At 44.4% G+C, this 21,908-nt stretch overlaps 1 protein-coding gene across 3 annotated transcripts in view; it reads right to left on the bottom strand.

Moving 5' to 3' along the window:
* The window catches only part of IL4R (interleukin 4 receptor), a 318,820-nt gene that overhangs the window by 257,659 nt on the left and 39,253 nt on the right, over nucleotides 1-21,908 (bottom strand). For 2 of the 3 annotated variants that reach the window (XM_069647185.1, XM_069647186.1), the window contains exon 2: nucleotides 9,463-9,580. The exons of the other annotated variant lie outside the window; for it this stretch is intronic. The gene's annotated coding sequence lies outside the window, so the exon portion shown is untranslated. The remainder of the gene's footprint in view (nucleotides 1-9,462; nucleotides 9,581-21,908) is intronic. 3 annotated transcript variants of the gene reach the window in all.

Below are 21,908 nucleotides of genomic sequence, written 5' to 3'. Positions count from 1 at the left end.
AAAATGCATCTAGAGTTGAGTTAAGACACTTGAGCTAAAATTCATCTAAGATTGAGTTAAGACACTTAAGCTAAAATGCATCTAAAATTGGGTGGGAACACTCAAACTGTAATTCTATGGGGCAACACCTACATTCAGAGTAGGAAGGGCAGCATCTACATGCAAAGGTAAGACAATTGTGGCAATTAAGCTAAGATATGGTTGGACAGCAGCATACGAAGACACTGACACTTCAGGTTTTGAAGCATAATGGTACAGATGGGATAGGATGTGGGGTGGGTTTTACATCTGGATAACAATGATGGCATTGCGCGGTGGGCTCTTACATTTCATATTCATAAGCAGCATGTGGATCACCGGACATATGGAGGGCCCCTAATGGGTATTAGTGGTTATATGGGGCAGGTGACATTCGAGCCTTCCTCTTGAGTCCTCATTGTAGCAGCGCTCGGCCCGGATGGCCGTAGATGGGATGGCACGGTCAACGTTGGGCAGAGTGGCTGGCAGGAGGCAGGGACGGGCATGGACAGGGTAGGACAGGAAGCAGTCCTTTGTGAGTGGTCCTTCGTGGGTGGGACGGCGATTGCCTGACGGCGATGGATTGGCCTGAAAAGATGCTCCGTGGGCCAATCAGAGGCAAAGCAGGTCAGGCAGGGACACCGGGAAAGCCGTTGGCCATCTTGGATTCGGCTTCCTCGTGTGCAACGTCTACTGGCAGTAAGTTAAAAGCCAGATATAATTGCAAATATAACAATTTGCGCAGATGAGAAAAGGCAGTGCATTCATTACACTGGAGTTGATTATTATGGTTGAATCTCGACTCGCTCGTCGAGATGTGATATAATGAGGAGGCAATCCGATTTACACATTTTCTCCTGACTTTTATAAAACTAAAGAGACGCAGGGAAGAGGAGCGGCAGCTGTTCCAGAGGACTTTTTAGTCCTGACATTATTGACCTTGACAAGGGACGACATGGACGCTCCCATCATTCAAGAGGCAGTACAATGGGCCATGAGATCGGTGCAGAAAGGCAAATGGCTTGTCTTGAGTGAACTCCCTATTGAGTTCAGGAACTGATGCCATTGCACGGCTGCTACACAGCAATGGATTGCCCGGGGATCACATCCATCCTGCCTGCAAGGAATGGAAACATAAATGTGTTCCGCTAGCCAGGAAGAGACGGCAACAAACTCAATTCAGTAGTTAAAGACCAAAATCCTTGATTATTGGCGACACTCACAAAAATCTTAACAAAGATCACGGAAATCTCAGCAAATATGTTGCCCTCATATTAAGCAGGATTTGTTCCAGTGAGGAAGGTCCAGCAAGAGAGAGTGCTGCGTGTACACATTTCTGCAACACTGCCTTTCAAAACATATTCCTAGAACAGTCTTGACACATTGGCCTTCAGACTTTGCTCAGAAGAGAATTTTAAAGGGGCCAAATTACAGACCAAAGAAGTGAAAACTTTGATGTACATTTGCTTTTGTTCATTCGACACCCAGAAGCAGCCCTGCAGGACATTTAAGAAGATCAGTGCATACGGCAGAGTATTGGGATATAAGATAAACTGGAAGAGATCAACAATCATGCCCCCTTATACAAGAAACCGACAATTGGAGCTTAAGCGGATTCAAAATTCAACAAAAACTTGCCGATCGAGGAAATCACATTCCCAAACAACATCAAGAGCATTTCCGAACCTGGATCCTCTTCTCTGAGGCATCTCGGTTAATATAGTGAGGTGGTCCACCCTCTAGCTAGGGCTCTGGGAAAACCTACAGGTGACCAAAATGCAAACAATCTACAATTACAAGCATGTATTCCCCAGTCTCATGAATCATAGAAATTAAGGAACTGGTTACCAACTTTGTGTTGAAAAGAAAAACTGATGTTGTTGATACAGAAGCTGTGAAAACCTACTAGCAAAGAAGTCAGTCCTTCCGTGCTTAAAGGACTATTATAATTTTGCTATCCATAGCTAGAGAACGCCACGCCTAAGACACTGAATTGGGAAGACCTGGTGAAAAGAATGTCTAGAGAGGGCCATACACATTAAGTCCTACTGTACTCTACTTTCTGAAGCCAACAAACATGTGCATTAAGAGAGGTATACTGAAAATGACAGTATATCGAGAAACTTTGTGTGTACATACATATCAGGTGTGTTGTTATGAAAGAAACCTAACATCCTACTGAACAATAAGGAGCACCTGAATATGGAAGAAGATACAAATGATGGAAGACATCAGGATCGACAATGGAACAAGAAGTCATTCAAGGAGCTCACCAAGGATTATGCCTTGACGTGCTCTGGGGTTTGGAATCGCTCACCTCTCCGCAATCTAGATCTCACGGATCTGGTGCTGAAGCAACCAAACAAATCTGCCTTAATGGAAATTATGGTGGGCTCAAAAATCTGCAAAAGTAACATTGATAACAGAATTAATCTCTTTGACAAAGGCAGGATGGACTAGTCAGGGGGGCTGCAGATTGGAATAACTGCTGAACAATGGTTGTGATGACACATGAGATCCCCGGAGTCTTCATAAATCTGTAACCATCGCTGTCGCAACAGACGATCCAGTTCAGATCACACTGAATGGCAGCAAAGTTGTTCAAACGTGCCCTAATGAACTCTGGCAAGCACTGGAGGTGCTACGGAACCAGCAGTAATACTGTCCAGATGCTACGCACCTGCACTAAAAAAATGCAATTCTAGGCTGACCCAGTAAAATGAGTCAACCTGGTACAGGGTACAAAGCTAACTCTGATAAGTAACCTAATCCTTTTTAATTTTATCCTCACACAAATGCAACTATCCCATGGTGGCCACCTCTGAATAAAAAAAGCTCTCATCTGTGGACAAAAGCCTTGTAGACAAGAAACTAAAGTTCCTAATTGTGTGGGAGCTCCCATCCCCTGCACACTATCTTAGGCCTATTAAAGTCAAATCAATCTATAAAAGGTATACATGTATGATTGCATAGAGGTACATGAAGTACATGGTTAGTCATCAATCGTTCATGAAAGAAATTATTCTTGGCATCCAATTTTATTGTCATGAAACTGACAAACTTTAATATAACACAAAACCCATCACATTTCGAGAAATTGTTCTCTCCTTCAGGGGTATATTCCTTAACAAGTGCTGAAAGTAATCAGAGAAAACTAATATCAGTAACTAATTGCAGAAATCATTGAGTTATCACAGTGATCGTCTATAGTGTACGCAATATCACAAATGCTGATACACCGTAGGCTTCATAAGTCACCTCATTTATGTGTACTTCTAATGGGAATCTTAGAAGTGGGTGTAAAATCAATACAAAGTTCGTTTATACTCCTTTTAAAAAAAACGATAAGGATCTGTAAAGAAAAGAGCTACCAATTTATGGTTACTGTCCCAATGAAAAACAATATCTGCATGAACAGTGCTAAAAGATAGCTTAATCTAATAGTTTGTAATCATTCATTTGAATGCGAGTTTAAGATTAAGGTCATTTACTGCGTATGTGGTCTTTATTTAAGTACTCTTGTGATTATTCTTCTTTTAAAACTTGCTATTAATTACCCACATTCTCTAAAAAAAACATTAGAAAGCATTACTCTGCTAATCGTGTTAGTAAATATGTGACTACCTTCTGCTTTTCTTCACAAAATGTTTGATCACATTTGTGAAAGACGACTGGGACGCAGAATTGTTATTCATAAATGGAGGGAGCCATTGTTTTATTGTCTGATTGCTCCATGTTCAGCATTTGGGAGGCTCCCATCTTGTTGAGTGGCACTCCATATATGCAGTTCAATGCCCAGTCAAAGTTGGGAGGAGCTTTCGGGCCAGCGCACCACGCAGGAAGCATACGTATGGTTCCCATGCACCTTTCCCCAATCTTGACTTGAGATTATGGGCGCTGAGAACCCCAAAATGGGTTGGAAATAACAGACTTTAAAAACGGAGGTGCCTGTGTGCTTGCAGTTTGGAAAGAGAGATCAAATTTGTGGATCCAGGTGCCCATGGTTTGTGGACACGGATCGCGGTTGTGGCTAAATGTTTTCGGGCATGAGGGGAGACAAGCATGGATCTCAATTTACTGTGTGATTACATTTGTAGGTTTACCTGTGTTTCACTGTGGACATGGATAAAGGACACTCGTCAACAATCATCAGTCACAGTATGGGGCGATGAAAGGCACACACGGCCTCGACTCACAGAGCCACTCCCAAACAAGCAATAATGTACACATTAGTGACTACACCTGGGGCAGTGGTGGGACACCTAGCCCTAACCCAATGCACATGAAGGTTAGCAACATATTATAGGCACTTCAACCCTCAGATTCCTAATTACAAGTTGGACACAGGAAAAAAAAGTGAGCCGTCGGTAAGCAAGGATGTGGGAGTATGGAGATAAGTAGACAGTGCAGCAATTTATTGATAGAACAAGGAGTGGAGTATAGGAAATAAGAAAGTGAAGAAAAATCGAAGACTAGTTGGAAGGAAAGATGAGAAGAGTGCAGGAAGGAGTGAAAAGAAGGGTAATTGGGAGGCAATGGACAAGGGAAAGTTAAAGATAAAACAAATAGACAAAGGATGAAAAAGGAGAAGGCGGTTGTTGGTCGAGAGACAGAGAAGCTACAGGAGGGTAGCAGACAGCAAGATAAGGAAGACGTTTGAATTCATTAGAGGGTGGAAGACGTGATAAGGGGGTGGAAAGGTAGGTAAAAAGCAAAGAACTGGCATTGCTTTGACAAAAGGGCTGACAGATAAGAGTGCGCACAGAGAAGTGGAAACAGCTGAGCCTAAGCATAGGTGTAGCCAAAAGACAAGCACTAAAGAAGGGGAGAACTTTTTTGATCTGCTTCCAGGGATTGTTGGGTTCACTATCTGGAGACCCTGTAAGAGAGGGAGAAAAAGAGAGGACATCACAGCTAGGAGCCACATTGCAGACCAGACCCTGGTGGAACCCACCCAAAAACCAAAGAACATACACCAGATTGGTGTGGTGCAGGGCCAGGGGGTTCCTGAAGGCATAGAGCCAGGTGGGCTCATCAACCTCTGGGTGTTGCACTGCCCTTGGCTAAGGTGCTCATAATGACAAGATCCTGAAAATTGGCCCATGACAGCCGGAGAAGAAATAGAGTAATATTAGCCCTGCAACCTTTGCCCTCAAGGGTTATCGTATGTTAGCAGCCACCAGGCGAGCTTACTAAAACACTGTAAACTTGAGAACTGCTAGTGACTTTGGACAACTGTCAGGAGAGCTCACCTTGACATGGACTATTACCTAGTAGACATTTTGACCACAATCCATATTTCAAACTTCAATTATTCTTGTTTCTTTATTCCTTGGACCTTCTGCACTGTTATTGAAGAACCAGTTTCTCTAAGCCTTACTGTCGTTCTAGTGTTGTGTCTAATAAATCCTTTTGTTTGTACTATGTGCACAAGACCTGTATACATCTCTACGTATACCCTTAATATTCTTTCATTGTAATTGGAGCCAGATAATGTATCCTAACCATTCGTTATACAGCGCTCAGTTGTTTCACAGCTAAGCTTGCACTATATACACTCTAACACACACATACAATACCTATAGGTGATTTAATTAATGTAAATAGATGTCCTATGAATGTTTGACCTTGCTTTGGTGTGTGTTGCAGAGCTTTAAATTTAGAGGAGAGACAGTCCACAAGTGTTAATATGTACAAAAGGAAACAAGCCACCCCCCAATCTCCCAAAAAGCCACTTTTGCTTGCAGCAAATCTTATCTGTCATCAGGCCTCAAAATGTTGACTTGCCATTAACCTATTGTTAGTGAGAAAGGACTCTCAATGAGTAAGAGGGGAGGATAGCTCAGGTGCAACGTGTTTGTCTTGGGAGCAAAACAGCGCAGAGCATTATGGGTTTCAATCCTGGTCCTGCAGTGCTCAGAGGCCAGTCTCGGGCATTAAGCGCGATATACAAGCTCAATTTAAACAAAATATTAAGAGATGGTGTGCTGTGTGTATGTGGAGAATTGGAGGACGGAGTGATCTGTCTTTGCAGCTTGCAACGTTTTTATTTTTTTAGCACTGTTGTAAAAACATTGTTTTTATTGTTCCCAACCTACGGAAAATAATCCAATCCAAAAATAAGGACTGAATACCCTGGTAAAATGCTAATTTAATTAATCTGTCTTCTCATCCCACACCTCTTGGCATTTCTCTGGAACATGGTTGTGAAATGTTTGGGGATGGCTATGCTTTTTGAGGAGTACGTGTTGGCCTCAAAGAGTGGAGTTCAAAACAGTCTCGAAAAACCCCGACTTCTAAAAAATCCACTTTAGTTTATAAAATTGCAATCACTTTTAAAGCAAACACTGAAATATCTGATACTTGGATGACAAAAGAGTTAAAGAAAACGCTTCCTGTTACTGGGAAAATTACAAAACATTCTCTGGATTGGGCAACAGATCTGCAAGTCAAATATACCGTCATGCGTGTCCACCCACTGCCAGGTTACAACGAAAAGACACGCACTACTAGAAAGTGACTTTCAGTAGGAAATACTTACCCTCTACCTACAAGAGAAATTCACATAAGGTGCCGTCCAGAAACCTTTCACACTTCACATGACTCATGCAAAGTGATACTAAGTCCTATTTTTATCGCAGTCTCTCCTACATTGCCAATTTACCTTTTAACCCCAGTGTTGAATATCATCCCCAACTGGGAAAGTTTAGTCATAGGTCAAGGTTCCACAGCATACCTATCTTCCTACTCTGCTCGGGCTGTTATTTTTTTTTTTTTAACTCATTGTGAAAACATACTTGTTTGACATCAGTAGTTTCAAGTCGATTTCACTGCATTCCCACCATGAGTTTGGTCCTAATCCGTAAAGTATTTATAGTGTTACAGAAAACTTCACAAATATTGTGGCTTCTGAAAATCAAACATGAAAGCATGTGCGTAAGTTATATCTTTGCCTTTTTAGTTTTGGTTTCCAGTGGTGAGTTCGATGGGTGGCACAATGGTGTTATGATTTGTCGGCTTTGTGCAGATATCTAGACTAAGCACCATGTATGGAAGTGGTAGCCGTCCTGACTTGGTTCTCTTTTTCCTTTCGGACCGTATGCAGACTGTCTCATTGCCTCCTTTCTATGCCCCCGCCCACACTTACTTTGTGCAGTGTCTCACAGGGTTCATCTTTATCCCCGCTACTTTTCAATTTATATCTCGGGTCGCTGGCCGATCTCCTTGCCTCGTCTGGTGTTTGTTTGTATGCATACGCCGATGACAAACAATTCATTTTTTGACTGAATTCTCTGGTATCAGAACCCGCCTCTAAGCTAAAGCTTACCTGTCAGAGATTGATCAGTGGATGTCTCAAAGTGGTCAGGGCTAAACAGCAGGAAAACTGAATCTGAATCTCTGGGACCCTGTCCAACCCCCAGTCCCTCTGTTAAGAGCTTAGGTATCAAGTTTCTCCCCTCTGGCTCTAGAGAGGGGCAGATCGCAGAGATCTGTAATGTGGGTTTCTTTAAACGGAGACTTTTAAGGAAAGTGCTCCCTTTTGTTCCCTTGCAGTTTCGTGCAATGGCATCTATTTGGGTGAACCAGATTTTTCGATCCAACGGCTCCAGATACTGCAATATCTGGCAGCTCCATTGGCACTGAATGCTTCCGAGACAGTCTTCCGCCTCGCTCTTACTGGCTAGACTTCCGGTGGGAAGCTGCATAAAGTTCAAGGCACTGTGCATTGCACATCAGGCTTTTTCTCTCACTGCACATATTTTTTTTCAGTCGAAACATCCTCGATATACGCCTCTTCGCCCCCTGTGCTCAGTCTCTGCAAATTTGCTGCAAGTTCTGCACTTGTGCAAAATTCGAGCGGGGCGCTCTTTTTTGGCTTTGGCCCCTACATTATGGAATTCATATACAACAAAATGACATTTCAGAAGCCTCTTGGCTTCCATATATAGAAAGCCTGAGGCAACTATACATCCTTCTGCATGGTTTGACAAGGATTCTGAGTACCTTGGATAAATTATGACATTCAAGCATATATTGTTGGCCACCAAGAGAGCCAGCCCCTCGAAAGCCCCTCGAACGGATGGGATGAGTAATAGGGTGCTAAAAGTTGCTCCTGAGTTATGGGCCAAAATCATGACTCTGTACTTCTCACTTGTTTTATCACAATTCATTCCAAAATCTTGGCAAATTGCATATGTGCTCCCAATTTATAAGAACGGAGACATAAAGGATCCTTCTAATTATAGGCCCTTGATGCTATGTAGCATTGATAGACTTAACCATGGCATTTGATTCAGTTAACCAGTATTTATTGTGGTATAAGTTAGTGAAATGGGGAAGTCCTAAACGACTTTTGAAGTGGATAGTTAAACTGTACAGTAACACTTACATTAAAGTCAAGTTGGATAGGCATGGATGCTTGTCAAAAGAGATTTCAGCTGACGCCGAACGTTGACAAGGTTGTCTCTTAGCCCCATGCCTTTTCAAACTATATATATCCGATTTAGAAGAGGAAATAATTCATGTTGCATTTGCATCTCCTAAAATTGCGATATTCAAGTATTGTTGCATGGAATATGCAGACAATGTCATATTATTAGACTGCACTAGCCGTGGTTTACAGGGTTTCATTAATGCTTTTGTTGTCTATGCTAAAAATGATATAAGAAGATAAGAGTCGATCATTCATGGTTTTTAAATCAGGAAAAAGTGACTTGCATGGACAGACTCATTTATTTGGGATTTTCCATTTTTAGCAAGCCTGCTAAATTTAAAAAACATGGAACGCCTGAGAATCAAAGCAGAAAGTTTAGGAAGACAAATGAAAAGTATTGACAATAAATAAGGGAAATTCTCCATCCTTCCATTAATAAAATATTATGAGGGTAGAGTGATTCCAAAGTTATTGTATGGCATTGAGGTCTCACCCGTATGTATATTTGATAGGCTGTAATTTTATGAAGCGCTAATGCGGAGCAGTATTTTGATACTACCTAATTGTGTCCCAATGGCATTCATCAGATATAAATTAGGGTTATATTCTATATCATGCAGAACAAAAAGAGGTTTTTAAATTTAACTTATACATTTTTAAATTTAGTCAAACATTCTTTATATGAAGACATGAACTACATTTTAGACAAAATCACACAAAGTTATATCTTGATGTTTGTTCCAAGATTTTGGAAGAATTGGGTTTTATTTTAATTGATTTCAACACTAAATTGATTCCGGAAAGACTTTCTTGTTTTGAGCAGGCTTTGTGATCGTTAGGTTCTTTTTTGCTTTTGGCTATTAGCGCCCAGATACCTTTTGGCCTTGATTGCACTCAATAAATCTATTTACATTACATTACAGCAGTCCGTCCTGCATGTTTTGTCTGATAAAACCTGTATACTTTCCTTCTGCAAAAAATGTGCTCACTAGATTGCCAATTTCACATACCTTTTATAGATGAACGATTGAAATAATCAAATCACAGGCAGGTCAGATGGAAAAACAAGCAGCATCTCAGTGCTCTCTGCTCACTATAAGCTGCTTTGGTCCATGTTTCGTCACATTCCTAACAAGGAAATTAGAAAAAAAGAGACGTGAAAATCATTAAAACCAACGTCATGGTCGGGCTCAGGGCAAAGGGCTATAGAAAAGTGGTAAACTAGATAAGGAGACGTGCCTGGAATGGTACAAACAATGTATTGCAATGTGAATAATTGTAAGTGTTGCTGTATTAATACAAAACTGGCTGTTTAGCAAATCATACCATATCCGTGTCATAATCTAGCATACTCTGTCACTCTCTCTCTAGCTCTCTCGCTGCCTCTTTAGCTCTTTCGCTCTCCCTGTCTCTCTGTCTCTTAATCGCTCTCTTAAACTCTCTCTCTTTCTATGTAGCTCTCCGTCTCATTAGCTCTCTCTCTCTCTCGCTCCTTCTCAAGCTCTCTCTTTTGAGCTCTAGCTCTCACTACCTCTCTCCCTTTCTCTTTAGCTCTATCTGTCTGTCCTTCTCTTGAGCTCTCTAACTCGTATCTCTCTGTCTCTAGCTCTCTGTCTAGCTCTCTCCCTGTCTCTTTAGCTCTCTTTCTCTCGCTCTCCCTAGCTGTCACGCTCTCGTGCTCTCTATCTCTCTCTCTCTCTCTAGCTCTCTCTAGCTCCCTCTGTCTCACTGTATGTATGCCTCTCTTTGTCGCTCTCTCTCTAGCTCCCTCTCTCTATCTAGCTCTCTCTCTCACTCCCTTGCTCTCTCTATCTCAATCTCTCTCGCTCTCTCCTCTAGCCCTCTCGCCTCGCTCTCTCTGACATTTTCCGAGAAGGAAGGAGCATTTTCGAGGGACATGATGGTGTGTATTCTTGGTCATAAGTTATTACATTTTTAAGCTATTATTGTATGGCTGGTACTCCTTTCCGCGTGAAAAAGAATTATTTGCAATTTTAAGAGCTTCAAATTTGAATCAATGGTGATTTGCCTAGTCTTATATCATGCAATGTCAGGATCTTTGTGTCTGTTGGGAACTGGGACATTAGTGTTTTGAGAATTAGGAAAAATAAGATTGGAACTGCTTCATTTTTCAGATGAATAGTATTGTAAACTGATGTATTGTGTTTTATGTATTTTTATATATATCAGTTGGATGAATTTGTATATTAAAAATGAACTCAATGGTATTCTATTACAAAAAAGATATTATTTAAATTCACAAACTGGTTCTTTATAAACATTTTAGATGGCTAATTTCTAATGATTAATTCCAGTACATTTTGCAGTCCTAATCGGAATGTTACACTTGTCTTACTGAGCTAAGACATTATCCTTAGGCTTTGACTATCACCTCTTTCCTCATGATACTCAAATCTTGTCCTCCTTTCCCTCCTGTCACTCAAGCCATCTCGGAACAAATGACCAACTGTCTCAATGCAATATGTCACTGGATGGCTCCCTGCTGCCTCATGCCAAACTCATCAGAAATGTATGTCATCTTGGACCCAGCTTCCAACATCATCCCTCCACTCCCCTCTCCTATCACCCTCCTGCCTGACCTTCTTGGTCCCTCACACAAGGCTCACAAACTTGGAGTCCTTTAGAAATGACCCCCGGCTGCAACAAGTCATCGCTTTGAACACCTTTGCTGCTTAAACTTCTCAACATTCAGGAAATGTGTCAATGTCTAACTCACCACTCTACTAAAATGCTAATCTACACCCTTGTGTTTAGCAAACGGGAATACTGTGTGTGCCTGCTCCTTGCCCTTCTATTTCTACCTCCCGCTAGACAAAGTCCTCAACTTTGCTACCTGCACTCCCTACAAACTCCCTAGTTCATTCCCCACATCTACCTACCTACACCATTCTGGTTGTCTCTCCATGCACAACCACTCCCTTCTCCTAGTCTACAAAGCTATCAATGGACTTGCCCTTTAGTAGTGGGAACACTGTATCTCTGCCTCTGCATCATCAAGGTCTCGCCGCTCCTCCTCCTCTGCACTCAACTTCACTATCTCATGCCCCTCATTCCTGCTATTGCTTCCACTATTTCTCCCTATTCACCCCGATTTATTGGAACACACTGCCCATCACAATCAAAGCAGGCCCGACTATGGATCTCCTCAAAGCTCATCTTAAACCTCACCTACTTGCCAAAGAGGGAGTTCCCCCATCCTCACTCCCTGACTGACAACTCCCTCCAGTACCGCATAATTTGGTCCTTTTATATATTTGTACAGTACTCCTCTTTAGTTTAAAGTACTTACCCACCTAGACTAATGTTACCATTGTAAGAGACGGGTTTATTTGATCTTTTTCCTTTTGTCCCTGGTCTATGTCCACTTTGATCACATCCGCATAAACCGGCTCACCAACTGCTCTCATCTTTGTGCTATTGAGCAGGCACCTCTCGGAGGAATGCCTCCACCATATGGCAATGTGTTTATTGTAAGTCATTTCTGATCGAATTGATATCCTTGTTCTTCAAATAAATTCAAATACAAATAACAATCAAATAAAAACCAAGAATAACCATACACATCATTTTCTGATAGAAACCGCGCCAACACCATATAAGGAAGTAAAACATCTTGGAGTCCTGATGGACAACACCCTAACTTTAGAGCCACAAATAAATGCAATAATCAAGAAATGCTTCCTCCTCCTTCACACAACAAGAAGAATCTTACCCTTCCTCTCCTTCGCCCACAAAACACTCACAATCATTGCCCTCATCATGTCAAGAATTGACTACGCTAACAGCCTCTACCGCTGGGTGCCAGAATATCTCCTGAAGAAACTACAACACATCCAAAATGCATCAGCCAGACTCCTCCTCAAACTATCCAGAAGAGACCACATCACCCTAGCACTGAAAATACTACATTGGCTCCCAGTAAAACATTGCATCACTTTCAAAACATTGTGCATAACAGACATGGCAATCAACGGACAGGGAGCTGAATTCCTACAAAAGAAAATAATCTACAAGCCAACAAGACTCCTCAAATCAAGCAATGAAATCTGCTTGGAACCAAAACCATACATCAAGAAAAAACTAGGGGGCTCCTCCTTCTCCCACCTAGCCGCAAAAACCTGGAACAACATCCCGGAAGAAATAACAAACACCAAAGACCACCTACAATTCGGAAAACTACAAAAAACCTGGCTCTTCAACACCGCAGATTCAAATTGAAGCAACCAAACAATCAAACAGGAAACACAGAGAACAAGATGACTGAATCTAGGATGACACCCAGAACCGACTGAGGGGAACTCGTATAATAACAAGTGAGACGACGCTAGGTCAAACAGGACACAAACAACACCCCCCGATGCACACATAAATTAGCACCCCTGCCCAATTCCATCCAACAACCTCACCTCTCTGTGAATGCCACCAGCTACCATACTTGGATAGAGTTGTGTGAATGTTAGCAGTTGCCAGACTTGAACAGAGTTGTGGACAATGGCATGCGCCGGGCCCAGACGGAGTTGTGAATGATGGCAGGTGCAGCGCCTGGACGTAGTTGCGAGTGCTGGCATGGGCCATGCTTCGAAGGGGCTATGAGCAGTAGCCTGCATGAGCAGCTGGATAGGACTGTGGATGCCAACCATTGCCAGATCTGGATGGAGTAGCATTGGTTGACCGATGCCGCGTATGGACTGGATCGGGAATGCTATCAGAGCCAGTTCTGGATGGAACCACAAACCCTTGCTTGCCCCGCATACAGACAGGTTTGACAAAGGTGGGCAGGGGCCGAACTTGGACACAGTTATGAATGCGGGTAAGCATCATGTGTGGAAGAGATTGTGGGTCTCGGCTGGTGCTGTATTTGGTGGGAGGTGCAGAGATATTCACGTGCCACACCTGGAGGGAATGTGGAAATTTAGCACTTCGCTTTCAGACAGCAATACCAATTAACCAATGCACTAACAATTTTCACCCCTCTGCATACACCTCTCAAACTCTAAACAAACACACCCCTATAACACATCAAACCGCACAAACTTCACTACACTGCAACAATAAAACAAACCACACATAGACTCACACAACAGCACACGATGGCCACCGAATGGAAAACACTGCAAGCCCAGCGAACAGTGTTAACCGGGTTGAGGCTACCAACGACACATCACTGCTCCCTTGCACTTTCCCCGCTTATCTCCACTAACTCACCCCTCTTCCCCCCTTTTTCAGAGCCGCCAGAGCGCAAGGGGACCACTGCGGTGGTTATAGTGCACGGTACAAATATCCTTTAACATTAACATTAACATAGAAGGTTATTTTTCCAAGATAAGCAGTCTGTTATATTCCCATTGTACTTTTTTGAATTACCCCTTTAAGAAATGGGGAGTCAACAAACAGCGCCAATGATAGGTTCCTGGCTGAGTTTCCTAAAATCAAAGAGTATTCTGGGTACTTAAGAATGACCAGAGAGCTTTATTTATGAACAATATAGCTGTTATAAAAGGTTGCATGCTTGCATTACAAAGTACATAATACACAGTGGGCTTGGTGCTCATTTCATTTTTCCCAACTGTCATCCTATCATTAAAGTGTTTGCAATTATGAACCATATATATATATCCAGACAGAATAAGGGTTTAGAGGTGAGGATAAAACAGCTATAACATCTGTCACTCCATCCGGTCTCCTTGTTTCCCGAAATAATGATTTTCAGGATATGAGAAGAGCCTCACTGGGTTTTCTGAGCCCCACAGAATTCTAGAAGAGATGGGGATACACATTCCATTGGAGTCCTGCCATTTCCAGAAATTTTTTCTCTCCACAAAGAGAGGGTGCAAATCCAGGATTTGAATAGAGACCTGGCTGCAAATGCCAGCCTTACAGAATTTTAGAAGAGAAGGAGCTGAAAGGACAGGCGCATTAGAAGACCAGATGGACGTTACAGAACACATTCAAACGCATTGAATGCATACAAAAACAAAGTGGTAAAGGCCTATATTGAGAACAACATCAGCCGACAGTCACCAGGCATCTGAGAGTGGAATTTCTGGCATACATAAAGGTGGCGGAAGAACTGGTAGCACTGAAGAAGGCTGTCATCGATGCACATTAGTATACAAACCGGAACTGACATGCAGCTCAGTTTTAAGGCAGCCAAACAAGGTGACCGTATCAACACTGACCTATGTCAAAGCAACTTCCAGACAGATCTTCACTGATATCCTCTTTTCTGTCCCCTCTCTAGATCTATGGACTCCTCATTTCATCTCTCCTCTCTCTCCTCTCACATCCTCACTCATTAATGGTGGCGCCAGATTGGAAGTCCTCTTGGTGGGCTTCGCATCATCCAAGTCTAACATTAATGTCTATCGCAATGGCACTATCTTGGTTAAGGATCCTCAACCCAACCTCCTCCTCTTTGATCGGCACCTGCTATCCCTCATTAACTTCCTTCCCACACCTGCTACTTCTTCTTCCACTCTATCTGACCCTCCCCCTCTGACTGGTGTACCACGCCTCTGTATACCTCCTCGGAAAACCTTCAAAGGTGGAGATATCTTGAATCTAGCCACGCTTAATGCTCGTTCTGCCATCAAACACTCTGCCGACATCTGCCACCTTCTTAAAGACATTAACCTCGATATCCTTGCTCTTACAGAGATGTGGTTCAATGACAGCTCAGTCACTGCTTTTGACTTCCTTCTCCCTGATGGGTATAAGATCATCTCCAAGCTCACCCTAACCCTGCTGGCAGTGGGGTTACTCTGATCTTCCCTGAGTGGGTCCCTTCTTCCCTCATACCCACCCAGCCTTATTTTTCCTTTGAGAGCCTGGTTTGCAAGCTGGTCATCTATCCCACCTCCTCCCTGACAATTGCCACTATCTAGAGGCCACCTGGCTCCATCGCCCTATTGCTCTCTGAATGGGATGATTTCTCCTCCTCTCTCCTCCCTACCACCTCTAATCTCCTTCTCATGGGAGATTTCAACATCCACCTTGAATCCTCAATCACGGCATTCACTCTCTTCTGTGACCTCTGCACCTTGTTCTCCCTCTCTGTTCTCCCTTCTGGACCTACCCACTTGGCTGGACGCACTCTTGATGCCTTCATCCACATTGATATTTCACTCTCCTCCCCACTGATCACCCCACTCTCCTGGTCAGACCACTCCCTCCTCTCCTCTCACCTGGGTCCTCTCGGCCCTCTGACAACCAGAGGCGTGGCTAAGGGGGCTATAGCCCCTGTTTTTTTGGTTGTAGCACCACATGGAATCTCAGGAGCTACAACCAAAAGGCTAGCTAGCCCCCAGTCCCGACAGTTCCGACATTAGCGTAGCCCCGGGTCTTTTCCAGACCTAGCAACACCCCTGCTGACCACACCTCCCCAGCCCTGCCAACCTAGTGCACGAACAACCATCAGATGAAACGAGTGTCAGCTGCTGCCTTCCCATCTACTTTCACCCCCCCTCTCGCCCCACTACAGACTCTACCTCCGACTCTGCTCTCAGTAACCTCCATCTTGCCATTACTAATACCCTTGACATTCTAGCCCCAGTCATGAAGATTTGCCTGAAACATGCCTCCAAGCGTAACACCTGGTATATCTCTGAACTTGCAGCCCTGAAACGCAAGTGCAGAGCTGTGGAACGGAAGTGGCAGACCTCAGGCCATACAGACACTCCATCCACACCAAGAAAAGGGCTCTCATCCAGGAATGCATCACTGGTGCACCTAACAACACGGCTGAACTCTTTAAAATCTCAAGGGATCTAGCCAACCCTTCCACAGTCTCCTCCTCACCTCCTCCCTTCAGGCCCTCTACAACGCACTGGCCACACACTTCACTGCAAAAACTCAGGACATCCTGAGCACCTGTGCGTCCCTCTCTGCCCCTCCCGCACCCCCTGCCTCCTATGGCCCCCCATCCTCCCTCTGCCTTTCTCTCCACTTTCTCTCCTATCACATCTGATGAGGTCACCAGAATTGTCCATTCCATGAAGGTCTCCTCCAAACAGGTCTCCCCCTGCTCCTCCAGAACCATTAAATACAATATTGTCTCTCTTGCCCCTGCACTTGCTGATTTCTGCAACCACTATTTTGCTACCGGTTCTTTCCCTCCTCCCTCAAGCACTCCCTTGTGCGCCCCTCCTGAAAAAAACCTTCTTCCGACCTGTCTTGTCCAGCCAACTTTCACTCCATATCTATCACCCCTTCCTTGGGAAACTGCTGGAGAAGCTGGTCTGTCTTCCTCCAACTGACACAGCTCGCAGAACTTGTTGGTTGCCTCCACGACCATCAATCTGGACTTCGAGCATCCAGTAGCATGGAAACAGCTCTTCTGAACACCCGTCAGGACCTGCTTGCAGCTCTTGACTAACTCTTCCGCTGTTCTCATTCTACTTGATCTTTCCTCTCCATTTGATATGGTCAACTACTCCATCCTCATAAAACGGCTCCAACGATACCCTTGGTATCTCGGAGCGGTCACTGGACTGGCTGACCTTCCTCAATTACCATCCATCCCAGGTTATTCTGGGCTCTTTCTCCTTCCCCACCTCTATCTCCAACCTTTCTCCCTGGCTCTTTAACACCTATCCTGCTCCGCTTGTACACCTCATTTCCACCTTCTCCCCTAACTTCCAGTGTTACGCGGATGACACAAAACTCTTCTTCAAACTTCCCTCTAACCCTCTCCTTACTTCCTCCATCATTCCTGACTGCCTATCTGCCATCCAGTCTTGGTGTACCTCCAATGATCTCTGCCTCAATGCCAGCAAGACTGAGATCCTTCATATTGGGACTTCTGCTCCCCCTTTCTTCCCCTCATTCTGGCCATCTTTATGGGCTCTCCTCCTTCTCCTTCATCTGAAGCCAGAAACCTTGGAGTCCTCTTCAACTTATCACTTTCCTTCCTCCCTCACATTCAAGGCCTTGCCAAGAAGTTCCACTTTCAACTCCACCTCCGCAAAGGAATTCTTCCTTTTCTCACTTCAACCCAGAAGCTCAATGTCTCAAGAGCACTGGTTCTCGCTAGGCTAGACTACTGCAATAGCCTTTTTCTTAATCTTCCCTCTTCTTCTCTACGACCCCTCCAGCTAATCCAGAATAGGAATGAGGGACTCATTCTTTGCCTTAAGCCCAGGGACCTCATCTCTCCAGTCCTAAAAACTCTCCATTGGCTCCTGGTTGCTGCAACAATCAAATTCAAATCCCTCTGCATCACCCATAAGGCAGTCCGGGGCCGGTGACCATGCTATCTACAACTTACTCTCACTAAATACTCTGCCTCCAGATCTTTGCGTTCCTCCGGCACCAACTTCCTTTGTGTCAAGCGCTTCAATAAACAGTGAACGGGTGGCTGATCTCTTTCCTCAGCAGGCTCCCTCCTATGGAACAGCCTCCCCCTTCATCTTCGTCTTGAGCTGGATCTCCTCAATTCCGTAAGCTTGTCAAGATTTTCCTTTTCACCTCCTCCTTCCCTTCCTCCCTCCTCAGTTGCTGAGATTGGTGTCCAAGGCCCTTATGTGTCCTCTTGGGTCCTGGCCTCCCAGACCCAATCTCCTTCAGCCTCCATCCGCTCCCAGCACTAGCCATGGCACCCACTGGTCTATTCACCACTGACCTGTACTTACTTATTTATTGGCAGTTGACCACACTCACCTAGGCTCTTACAGATGCTCACTCCCTAGCACTTGCCTCCTGGTATACCTAGCACTTACCCCACACTCGCTTATCCCGTTCGCTCTCTGCACTTGCACGTTTTGAATTCTCATAAGGCCTGGTAGGGCCGCCTCTATCTTTCATTATTGTATTTGATTTTCATTCCCATGCTCCCACACTTCTGGCCTGTGGGCGCTTTGTAACAAAATGTACATGATGTATAAGCACCTTAAAAATGCACAATAAATAAAATAAATACATTTTACTTTTAGTGTGTCTGAAAGACGCTGCATTAGAATACATGATGGAAGAGTTAAAGGCCACCTTCAATGGCCTTTACTACTTAAAAGGAAAAGTGAGTAAGCTCTATATTAACAACAACATCCAGCCAAGAGACACCAAGCATTACAGAGTGCCGTTGCAGGTGCACACAAATTACAAATGTGGGGGAAAAGCTTAAAGCACTGAAGAAGGCTGTTATCATTGGGAAGTTACAAGGGCTCACATCATGGGCTTCATCATTCATGATTATGAGGGAGATGAAGCAGCCATGTGCAGGGAGAGACATAACATATTTACCATCAATGACCTGACTGCAGATCTGACAGGAGATGCCGCTTTCTTCAAGCTGACCTTCAAATCTGGACACCACCTAGAGAAACTGAATTACGAGTCCCAATCCATCACAACCTTTTCAACACACAAAATATGAAGGCATTCGAAGATACTGTTCTTTGCATGTTGGTAGTTTGTCCAGAGCTGAAGTATTGCATGCAATGATTTGCAATGCCATTCCATGTCTATCTTGAGTCATTAGCATGAGTGATGACCAGGGTTCTGCAGCATTCCCACACCGAGGATGACCTCCTGCCAAAACGGGGGGCTGTGCTACAGGGGCCGACTAACCGCAGGAAAACTGTGCCCATCAATCAATGTCAGTTCTTCAATGAATGATTGGAGATCTTCAGCCACATTTGCAGCCAAGAAGCTACTGTATCCCAAGGACATCATGGGAGTATTTCCCTGGCAATCAATTCCAGAAATGTGCAGTTTTCCTTGCGCAGAAACTGTTGCAAACATCTCATTTCAATAATGAGCCAGTCTCATTGAACCACAACATCAACTTCATGCAAAGTGGGAATTATCTGAGCATCCCCCAGAAGCAGTTCAGAAGAGCACGGAAGCCCTCATGGGTAAAGAACAACATTGGCCTGTTTTCATATCATAAAGGACAGTGAGGTCATATCAATGCCCTCCCCCCCGTGGTATAGGGATGGTCCAGACTCTAACTGATAAGCACCGCAAAACGCACACATTTGCAAGAGTTTGTCATGAACTCATGCTGAGAGTACAAGGCACAGCCAAATCGAAAGTGAAGCCACCGCTGTCCTAGCAAGGATCAAGAACTTTCACTAAAACACCTACACCAGCACTTCAAAGCTGTCACATATAACATGCCACTGGTACCCATATTCCAAGCCAGGCTCACTCATCTGCTAGCAAGAATAGAAAAAGGAAGCTTTATTTGCATAGCTAAAACTCTGAACTGGTACATGAAATGTCTGCATGGTTTCTGAGATGGTTCTATTCTTTTTTTGTTAGACAGGCCACTTCTTTCCTTGGCCTCCACCCACTTCTCACCCACAGACTCAGATGCCCTCGCTAAACCCAAACCCTTCCCACAGTCTCAGCCACACTTTCACTCCAAGCTCCTCTCGCCTAGCAACCAACAACCATGCTACCAACGCGCCCAGACTGCAGCAACCCTAGCCTGCCCTCATACACGCTGCCCCCAAACATAAAACACACATTGTTCACAACTGGACGGCACCTCAGGCCCTACCCGTTCTTGCCTTCAAATGCAACGTCTATGCAAGTTACACTCCAGAATCTCCAGCACAACACCAACTGTGTTAGGCCTCACCATTCCCAATGTATGAGAATCTAAACTAGCAAGGCTTACCTCCCGTACCAACCCTCCACCTATCCCCTTCCCCCCTGTTGTGTCTTATCTGGGCCTAGGCAACGAAGCCCAAATGCCCCCAGCTAATCAGAATGTATCGCTTAACTGCGCATGCACGCTCCCTTGGAGCCCATGCTGTCGATATCCATGGCCTCATCATTGACCATCACCTTAATTTTAATTTGCTTACCACCGCTGAATCTTGGCTCCACATTGCCTCTGGCCCACTTCTCTCATTAGCCATCCCACCCAGCTACTCCATCTTCAGAGCAGACCACCTCAATACCCAAGGAGTTGGTGTAGCCCTTATTGCCAAATCCCCCCTTCTTATTAGAACCATCCCCACCCCTCCGATGCTCAGCTACGAAACACTGCTCATAAAACATACAATTAACTCGCAGTCAACTTAAAGTCTTCCTCTCTTCTACCGTCAGCCCAACTCCCTCAGCACCCTTGAGTCTGACATCCCTCTACTAATAACACCCTTCATCAAGCCAGCCACTAAATTCATCAAACTTGGTGACCACAACATAGGCTTTGACGATCCCACCGATGCAATAGCAGCCGCACTTACCCACTCACTTCATGACATGAAGTTTGACCAACTAATCTTGTCTCCCACACATGCTAGGGCGCATGCTAGACTGGATCCTCACCACTAACTCCACTATCAACATCTCGCCATAAACCCTGTACCTTGGGCTGACCACTTCCTCTGAGAGTTATGTCTTTCTCACTCCAAACCCCTACCCTCCCCTACTCCACCTACCAATTCCATTCAGGCCAGCAGTACATGTAATCTATGCATGAGACCCTCAGATCCACTCTCTAAACGTTGCTTATCCCTATGGTACCAGCTAACAGAAGCCCCAAAGACATAGCAAACCTCTACCACCAGAGCCTACTCCGTACTATGGACCAGCATGTGCCACTAAAAACTAAAACACCTAAACTGCATAAGCCTGCTAACATCTGGTTCTCAGATGAGCTGGTCACTCTCAGCAGAAACAAGAGGGGCCTTGAACACCACTACAGGAAGCACCCCACCCCTGCCAACTGCATCAACCTCTCCAATGCGTCCAAGTGCTACAAGAGGGCCATAATCTTGCACAAAGCAAAATCCTACAATACCAGAATCTCCAACACCAGCTCAAACGCCAAAAAACGAATCTCTATACTAAGAGAGCTGGAAAACCCATTTCCTAATAACACCAGACAATGGCCGACAAAGCCTGGTATTCCCACCATCCAAGTCACTCTTGCTAACAAAACCGACCTACTTCGCAATACAATTGCTGCAAAAAAACACAACTTGCTACCAAACCCCCAACTCCTGACGCCCTGAGGCTCCCAGCCCCTCCCAACACCACCTTGCCACACTCCGTTAGCTTCTCCCTAGTATTCCAAGAGAATGTTCTGGACACCATCCAGTCCCTGAAACCCGCCAACTGCAATGGAGACGCTTGCCTTGCGCATAACGTCAAGCTGTGAGCTACAACCTTGTCACCTATCATCACTGAATTCATCAACGCTTCCTTCGCGGCCAACATGGTCCCCAGCAGTATCAAATCAGCTTGGGTCACCCTGCTCTTCAAAAACCCATCCCTCATCCCGTCTCTCTCGACCAGATACTGCCCCTTTCTACTTAAAATACTGGACCGTATTACTTACTCCTAAGTCCAAAGATTTCTAGAACTACACCACGTCTAAGGTGCTAGGCAGTCCGGTATCTCCCCTAAACACAGTACCGAAACAGCCGTGCTTGACCTTAAAATTCAGCTAGACAGCATCCATGACTCATTTAACCTTACCATT

Source organism: Ambystoma mexicanum, chromosome 2q, assembly GCF_040938575.1.
Source record: "Ambystoma mexicanum isolate Mex_15411 chromosome 2q, UKY_AmexF1_1, whole genome shotgun sequence".
Classification (NCBI taxonomy): Eukaryota; Metazoa; Chordata; class Amphibia; order Caudata; family Ambystomatidae; genus Ambystoma; species Ambystoma mexicanum.
Note: the sequence above shows the minus strand (reverse complement) of the source record. Positions and strands in the feature narration are given on the sequence as shown.